General features: G+C 37.8%; 1 long non-coding RNA gene across 1 annotated transcript; it reads right to left on the bottom strand.

Annotated features, from left to right (window-relative positions):
- On the bottom strand, window positions 3619–7136 carry LOC107613992. Its single transcript, XR_001614242.2, has 3 exons — window positions 6909–7136; window positions 6611–6789; window positions 3619–3826 (listed from the first exon to the last, which is right to left on the bottom strand). It is a non-coding gene; the product is annotated as an uncharacterized LOC107613992 (long non-coding RNA).

Genomic DNA, 9444 nt, shown 5'->3' with positions numbered 1-9444 from the left:
ATCTGTTTCGGTTTTCGAGTACGCGAGATCTTTTTCTGAAAGTACGAATTTCTCCGGAAGATCAGTAAGGGGAAAACCTTTGATATATCATCGAGTATCTCAATCCTCATTGTAATTATGTCATCTTTAAGTTAGAACCTTTTCCGAGACAAGCTCGATAACGCAATCACGAAGAACCTAGTTTTTGAACCGTATTGGTTAGGAGTTTTAATTCGGTTTTTCGTAAATAGTCTCAGTTTGACAAACCGGACACGATTTATGAGAGAAGAGAGATAATAGGATGATATTATCATTATATTAGAATTAGAAGCTTCTTGAATAATATTATCAGGTTACCTGGTCAATTTTAGTTAAAAATAGAAAACCGGTTTAACCGGGTATACAATTTACTGGTGCAGCTTAGCACCAGCACTCTCTGATGACTTTAGCAATGCTAAGGCCTCATTATTCATGTTTTATTCTCATAATAAATATGTTGCTAGTGTCATTTATTCTAGTAGCTCAGAAAATAATTTTTAGAGATGTTTTTGCAAGTGTTCCGATACATCTAGTTTTAGTAGTTATACACCTGAGATATTTTAATATTATTTTAATCCACCTCCAAGCCAACTAATCACAACTCACCCTACACCCCCAAAACCCCAAGGCTGGCTCATTTTCACTTTGTGGCCGAAAATAGGTAGAGAGAAAAAGAGAGAAAAGTTCTTAGTTCCAAATCTTCAAAGCTTGATTTCTGCTGAACTAAAACTCAAATCAAAATTCCAATCCGACCAAAATGATCCTCTCTTCTTTCTCTACATGATCATATGACTTATCAAGGCTGGAATCAAGGTGAGTTGGCTGCACCATCTCTCTTTTGATTCGGTTTCAAGGAAACATGCTTAAATATGTGTTTTCTTGATGTGATTTAGGAGGAAAAAGTGCTTAAGGACCACCTGAAAGTTTGATTGAATTAGGAGCAGCAAGACCAGGTAGGGTGCCACGCAATTAATCTTGATTATTTGTGTTTGAGATGTGTGAATGTTGTATAATTTGGCTGTGCTAAAAATTGGTTGCATATATGATTGATTTTTGGTGAAAATTTGGTGAAATTTTGATGAAATTTGATGAAATTCAAGCTTTAAAGTTCATGTTCTTGGGCAGCTGGAAAAACGAAAACCTAAGCTTAAATTGAGATTCAATTTATGTTGAAATCATGTAAAAAAGATGAAGTTTTAGTGGCTGCAATTTTATTATGAATTATAGAAAAAATCGGTTGCTGAAAAGACTGAAAAACGGGTAAAAACAGAGAAAGAATCTGAAGAATTTATGAAGAACATGAAGGACACTTTGAGTGTGGTGAAGAACAATGAAGAACACCTTTTTTATTCATAAAAGGGCAAGGAAGTAATTATTTTGGTGTTTGAGGGGTTATTTGGTAATTTCTGAAAGTTAGGGTAGTAAAAGTAGAAATATTAAAAGTTACGGGTAGTAAAAAGTGAATTTTAAAGGTTAAAGGTTAAAGTAAAGTTAATTTTCGAAAATATATTAATAAAATAATAAATAATAATAAAATATTAAATAATAATATTTAATTAAAAATAATATTTTAATAAAAATAATAAAATAATGCGAAAAAGGTAGTTTTCTGTAAAAGTTTTAGAAAGACAACTTTAAGTGCAGAATCTCATAATTAACTTCATAAAACACTTAGGGAGTGGTAAGAACATATTAGTGAGGCAAAGATAAATAAAAGATAAAAGTTTAAGAAAAGATAAAAATCGAAGAAAAAGTCTGTAAGATTTTAATGACAGGAAAACAGACAGAGACTAGCAAACAAACTAGGGCAACATAGTTAGTCCTTGAGTTGTTTCCGTTCCCAAGAGTATATTTCCTGCGAGTAGAAAGCAGAGGCTGTCTCAATAGAGCTGCTAATAATTATATGCGCATTTATTTGAACGGAAGATCGTATCCGGGAAATCGTGAACTCGTGACCGGATAAATGTCGGGAATGCAGGTGCTAACCAACACATGAGCTCATGGCCTGTAATAGGGCTAGACATGTATCATTCTTGTCTGTGCATCATTCTCTGTTGCTTTCCTTCTTGTGAGTGAACTATTTCTTTATGTTTGTCTGCTTGAGTGTTATGTATGTGCTTTATTTCCTTGTGTTCTTCTGTTTGTGTTCTGTTTTCTATTTTCCTATCTATTTTAACTACTGTTTACTACTTTACTGTATTCTAATATCTATCTGCTAATCGGAATCAAATAAATGAACGTAACTAATAACCCCAACCCTACTAAGAACTCCCCAGTTCTTACCCCTTCTCCCCCTTCCTCCCCCCTTAGATGGAGACGGGCGTGATCTTCTATGAGTTCGAGGACCCTTACGTCTACGAGGATCCGGTACATCACAGTTACTTCATTACGGGTTTGGAGCCTCGTATTAGACGATATGCGTTACCTAATCGAGCTTTTCAACATCCTCTGTCTAGCCCGCATTTTGACCCCGATGCTCCTTACGACTTTCCCTTATCCTGGTTACATCCTGACGCACCTGGACATCCTTTTCCTGATAATCCCGGGCACCCTATACCAGCTCAACCTTTGAATGAGGCGGTACCTGAGCCTATCATTCCTGATGAGCCTGAGTTAGCTGATGACTACGTACCTGTGATACCACCAGAGTGGGATTTTCCCCCTGAGCCGATCCTCGACTTTCCACAGCCTGATGAGCCGGCACTACCAGACGGTGGGGTAGCTCCTATATACGCGAACGGACCTGTGCTCGCGAATGGTTTTGTACATAGTGACAGTAGTGTTTCTGGTGGATCTGAGGGTATAGCTGTAGCTGCGGATGATGAGGAGGAGGATGATCCTGAGATAGAGATAGAGCAGGATGAGGAGATGGATGAGCCTCACGGCGATTCTCCGAACGGCCACGTGTAGATATAGCTTGACTGCGGAAGGGGCATTCTTTTGATGACACTCTAGTCTGACATTATCTGTTAGTTAGTCTCTCACTTGTGTTAGTACACCCGAGAGCTAGGAGCTATATAGTGGTTAGGCTAGCCTGGGCGCCAGTTTAGCGGCTTTTTGTATGGGCCAGGCTCTGGGAGTGTCGTGTAAATATTAGCTACGTAGGATGACGAGGATGTAAACTGACTTGATCTTGTGTAAACGCTACATGTTTTGTTATAGTGTACATGATGTATATTATCAGCTGTATTTCTATGTTTCTTTATGCCGCTTTTCTATTACTCTCAATGTATGCTTGTTTATTTTACCTGAACATCCGCAACAAAAAAAATCACTCGTAAAATTGGCATCGCTCTAACAAGGAACAGGCTCATATATTAAATAATAAATAATAATTAGGAAGGATAAGTTAGTAACACTTAGCTTCTTGTATGACCATGGCATACTGGGAGTTGGGTCGTTACAAGTTGGTAACGTCCCGTCCAGCAAAATACCTTGCTTAAGTCAGGGTATTTCCACTAGAAAGAACATTACATAACCTTCTCTAGTATTAACTACTTAATTATCGAGCCTTTGTATCGAGTTCGCGTTTCAGTTTTAAGAAAATGCCAGAAAATTTTGTTTTTTATTCATTAAAGTCATAATTCAAACATTTACAAATAATAATAATCACATAAATATTATTGATAATAATTCTTATACAAAAGAAACCAAATAAAACTCAAATACAATATACCAAACCTACCCCTCTATATGAAATAAACTCTCAAGGGACAATCAGCGAGGGGACTCTACAAGACCAATTAAAATCATAAAGAAAACCTACTAATCGCTCGCAGCTTCAAGTTGCATCTTCAAACCTGTGTCACTGAAAGGGTGGAAAATTTGGGGGTGAGAACCAAACCACATGTTCTCAGTAGAGGTCGAGAATGCCGTGAAAGTAAAGAATAAGGCGCAAATAGTTAATTTCATTCAGAGACATCTAAAAGAAAATTAACCTTCTTTAAAAACATTAGTTAATTATTCAAAATCCTAGAACCATATTTTCTTTATAAAACTCTTAAAAGTTTCCTAGACTGTATGAATGACCAACCTATTCCAAGCATAGGTTCATTAAGTCTATGCTGAACCAGTTTGATTTTTCATACTTTACTAGACCATAACATAAAAGAAGTTACCTACGCGGTATAAATGATCATCCTGCTCCAAGCATAGGTTCATTAAGTCTATGCTGAACCAGTCAGATACTTTATACAGAACTAGACTTCCAACACAAACCAGTCATGGCCTCAGGCCCAAGCAATTCAACCAACACCCAATTCACCACAATCCAGCCAATCAATTTCAAACACAAGTAATGAGGTTCAAACACAATCAAGAGCAATTATATCAAATATAGCAATTAACAGTTAACAGAATTATTCACTTAGGCAAACCAATTATAATATGTACACCCAAACAATGTCACATAGATGCATATGATGAATGTCTAGTCCTAGTACAGGCCATGAGCTCATGTGTCGGTTAGCACCTGCATTCCCGACATTTATCCGGTCACGAGTTCACGATTTTCCGGATACGATTTTCCGTTCAAATAAATACGCATATAATTATTAGCAGCTCTATTGAGACAGCCTCTGCTTTCTACTCGCAGAAAATATATACTCTTGGGAACGGAAAATTACTCTTGGGTTGCCTCAGGGCAACAGATAAATACACAAACATCTCTTGGGTTGCATTAAGCAACAAACAAATAAATAATATCTCTTGGGTTACCTCTAGCAACAGACAATCATACAATAAGTACTTTACTCTTTCCTTTTTCTTTCATAATTGCAAATACGCAAGCGGGACTAAACCCACGCCCTTGCCAACAATCTCATAAATCAAATATTCTTTTCTTAAAAGAATCATTGAAGTTATTATTATTAAATAAGCCTTGAATATTTATTTTGATTAAGTCCTTATATTTTTTTATAAAAATTTGGACATAATCTCCTTTAAAAATAGGACTTATCTACCCTTACGGGTTCCTTCTTTCTCAACAATTCATCAGCCTCTTTCATCATTTGCCACAGCAATATATTCTCAAAAATATTTGATAATAGAAAATCTATTTCTTAAATTCCATATCCAAAATAATTACCAACACAACTTGGCAGCCTGATTTCCATTTTGTTTTTAAAATATCAAATGAATTCGGAATTACGCAAACTTTATATCCATGCGACCGTCTCGGATTAAACTTTCTATTAAACTAAAAATTATAATTTTTTGCTGACTCTAGCTTCGGGAATATAAGCAAAATCGTGACTGTTCTGCAGTGTTTTAAAACCAGAAGACAGCAGCACCATACAACATTTGAAATTTCATATAAAATCCAAATTAAATCCAACTACCTTCAAAATTAATGTGGTTAAACATAACTCATCCAAATTTCTTTCTCAATTGGTTCCACGGTCATACCATTTTTAATGAAGGATTTACGTAGCTTGGAAGTTAGGTAATTTTCTGCAGAATTTTGTTTTACAAATCATTGAACACAACCTCTTCCAAGTCCCATAACTCACTTATTAAAACATGGAAAACCCTGAAATTTGAATCATATATACTAAACATACTCAATTTTCACCTCCAATTAGTTGCATCTCAATATCATTCCAGAATTAAAAATTATAAAACCTCAAAGTTACTGACTTAGAAAACAAAGCCTGACTTTTACTGCATAATACATCTTTCTTTGAAAACCCAAATCTTTAAAACCACAACTCTAACAATTCTAAATTTTAATGAAATTAAAGTATTAGGACCAAAGTTTCATTTAAAATTGGTTCCATTTCAAAATTCAAACTGGAGAAATTCCAATAGAGGAAACAAGTTGCTGCTGTGTTAAACGTTCTGCAAAAAAACCAGATTTGACGTCCCCAATTCAAAAATTCGCCATAAATCATAAACTTAATGAAAAAGTCTCAAATTTACCAGTTTAGTTTCTTATATTCCCAAGTTTAACCCAGGCTTGGCCTCATACAATTCCGATCATTACGTAAGTAGTTATAGCTTTTCAAAGTTTCTGACTTCGTTTAAAATTATACAGAAAAATCAGAAAGTTCAACTTTGAAAAATCATAACTAATTCTCTAGTTGATACGAAACCTTAAAAATTGAATTTTCATAATTACACTTAATATAATTTACTTAACATTTAAATTCTTATAATTTCAGTCACTATAGAGTTACTAAATCACTTTCAAAGTTGCCTTTTAATTTCAAGAGAATCTGATTTTCAACAAATCATTTAGTGTTCAAGACTCAACCCTTTAATATCCCTCAAAATCAATTCCAAATCAACCACCAAGCAAGTTCATTAACCTTACAATATATCAAATAACAGCTCAACGGCAACCAATCTGACATAACTCATTAAAATTCAGAAATTCACAACAATTGGTTATCAAACAATTTCCAATCCACATAGTCAATCAATATCACTAATCAACAATTCTAAATCACAATCTCAACCATTCCAATCACAATTTCAGCCACAATTCAATATTCACATAATCAATCAATTACTCACAGGTATTAAATCTATTTGCAGTTACTCAATAAACCTTGTAGGCATTCTTAAATTAAAATCGTTTTAAACCCCCTACCTTGATGTCGCGATTAAAAGAACCCGGAGGCGGGATTATAGCGAGGCAGCTGGCTGAACCAATACTAGCTATGCGACAGTTTCAATCAAGATAGCAGCGGCGTTAGCTCCCACAACAGTGATCATGGTTGCAACGAAACCAACATTTGAAATTCAATAGAATCGAAAGCAGAAGCGGCTCTGGAAATTTAAAACAGAGCACAAGCCAAATTTGAATTAAAACAGGAACAAGCAGTTTAATAAGAGATCGGCAGAATAGAGCGTGCAATTGGAGCAGAAATAAGGGAAAAAAGGCTAACCCAGTCCAATGGATGTTGAACCTAAGTATAGCGGAAGCAGGGCAGCAGTGATTCCTAGCAACACCCCGCTCGCGGTGGTTCCGACAGCAGCAACACCCCGCCAGTGGCTCCATTGAGACAAGCTCCAACAAACATAACCAAGAACATCAGAGGTAGATACAGGGTATTTTCAGAGCAGTAAAGGTTCAGAGATGGTGGTTCTCATGGCTAGGGTTTAACTGACTCACCATTAATCATGGCGGTAACCAGAGATTCCAGCGGCGGCGGTGGCAAGGAAAGCCTTCCCACCATGCGTTCTGCTTCGCCTCACCATTCATGTTTCTCTCTGGGCGACGCCGACTCCACGTCTCCTTTCCTCAACTCAGACTTGATGGCGGCACAGCAGCGACGATTCGACGACAACGAGGTTGGCTTCAACAGCGACTATGGAACGGCGACAAGGACGGAGCTTCCTCTCAGTCACTGCTCGCGTCTCCCTCTGGTCCGTGTACTCGACGGCAGCGCGCAGTGATGGCTCACGACGGCGGCAGTCTCCTCCCTCCCCGATGACGATCCACTTCTCCCTCTTCTTCTCTGTTCCGTCACCCTCTCCCTCTGCTCTCCGTTTCCTTCTTTCTTCCCTTATTCGACGACAATGAGGTTGGCTTCAACAGCGACTATGGAACGGCGACGAGGACGGAGCTTCCTCTCAGTCACTGCTCGCGTCTCCCTCTGGTCCGTGTACTCGACGGCAGCGCGTAGTGATGGCTCACGACGGCGGCAGTCTCCTCCCTCCCCGATGACGATCCACTTCTCCCTCTTCTTCTCTGTTCCGTCACCCTCTCCCTCTGCTCTCCGTTTCCTTCTTTCTTCCCTTCTGTTTCCCCCTTAAGCTCCCCGTGCCCTTTCTTTCCTTTTCTGATTGTAGATTTAGGAATTTAGGTTATAAATTAGGAATTTGTGATATTAGGGTTAAAATCAGGATTTTATAAAAGAATATAGATAGATATGAGTAGATATTTTGATAAAATTGAAAGGTAGAGTAATTTTAAAACCAAATATACTCTCTTAAAAATATAACCTGCCAGAAGGTGAAGGTGGAACACCAGAAACCGTCTGGAACCCTGTAACCCTTAGAAATACCACAATGGAAATGGGAGCAGATCACTATGAATTTTGTCACGGGATTGCCAAGGACCTCAACTGGACATAATGCCATTTGGGTAATTGTGGACAGGTTGACGAAGTCAGCGCACTTCCTTCCGATTCGAGTTGATTATACATTAGAAAGGCTGGCACGGATATATATTCAAGAAATCTTACGATTACACGGAATACCTTCGTCAATTGTTTCAGATCGAGATCCGAGGTTTACTTCCAGATTCTGGGGAGCTTTCCAAAGAGCGTTGGGAACAGAATTGCATATGAGTACAGCATACCATCCTCAAACAGACAGACAATCAGAGCGGATAATCCAAACATTGGAAGACATGCTAAGATCTTGTGTGATGGATAACCAAGGCAGTTGGGATAGATATATGCCATTGGTCGAGTTCATCTACAACAACAGTTACCAACAAAGTATCGGAATGGCACCATATGAAGCTCTCTACAGAAGAAGATGTCAAACACCATTGTGTTGGAATGACAACGGAGAAGCTAGTGTCTTAGGTCCAGACTTAGTGCAAGAAACTACTGAAAAGATAAAGGGGATTCGCCAGAAGATCCAGACAGCACAGAGCCGTCAAAAGAGCTATGCCGATAATAGACGTAGACCCTTAGAGTTTAGTGAGGGAGACCATGTCTTTCTTAAAGTAACCCCGACTACTGGAATAAGTAGAGCCCTTAAGACTAAAAAGCTTAACCCTCGATACATAGGACCTTTCCAAATACTTAAAAGAGTCGGTCTAGTAGCTTATCAAGTAGCCCTTCCTCCATATCTGTCAAACCTTCATGATGTTTTTCATGTCTCGCAACTTAAGAAATATATTCCCGACGAGAGTCACATTCTACAACCAGAGACAGTACAGTTACGAAATGATTTGACATATCAAGCATCACCAGTTCAGATCGTAGAAAAAGGTGATAAGCAGCTAAGAGGCAAAACTGTTCGCTTAGTCAAAGTAGCTTGGGGACAAAGAGGAGAAGAAGAGCACACTTGGGAACTGGAAGATAAGATGAAAGCTGATTACCCGCATCTATTCTCAGGTAACTGAAATTTTGAGGGCAAAATTTTCTTTTAGGAGGGTAGAATGTAACAACTCCGGTTTTCGAGTACGCGAGATCTTTTTCTGAAAGTACGAATTTCTCCGGAAGATCAGTAAGGGGAAAACCTTTGATATATCATCAAGTATCTCAATCCTCATTGTCATTATGTTATCTTTAAGTTAGAACCTTTCCCGAGGCAAGCTCGATAATGCAGTCGCGAAGAACTTAGTTTTTGAACCGTATCGGTTAGGAGTTTTAATTCGATTTTTCTTAAATAGTCTCAGTTTGACAAACCGGACTCGATTTATGAGAGAAGAGAGATAATAGGATGATATTATCATTATATTAT

The sequence above is a fragment of the Arachis ipaensis genome, chromosome B08 (genome assembly GCF_000816755.2).
Source record: "Arachis ipaensis cultivar K30076 chromosome B08, Araip1.1, whole genome shotgun sequence".
NCBI lineage: Eukaryota > Viridiplantae > Streptophyta > Magnoliopsida > Fabales > Fabaceae > Arachis > Arachis ipaensis.
The sequence above is the reverse complement of the archived record's forward strand: the minus strand, read 5'-3'. Positions and strand labels throughout refer to the sequence as shown.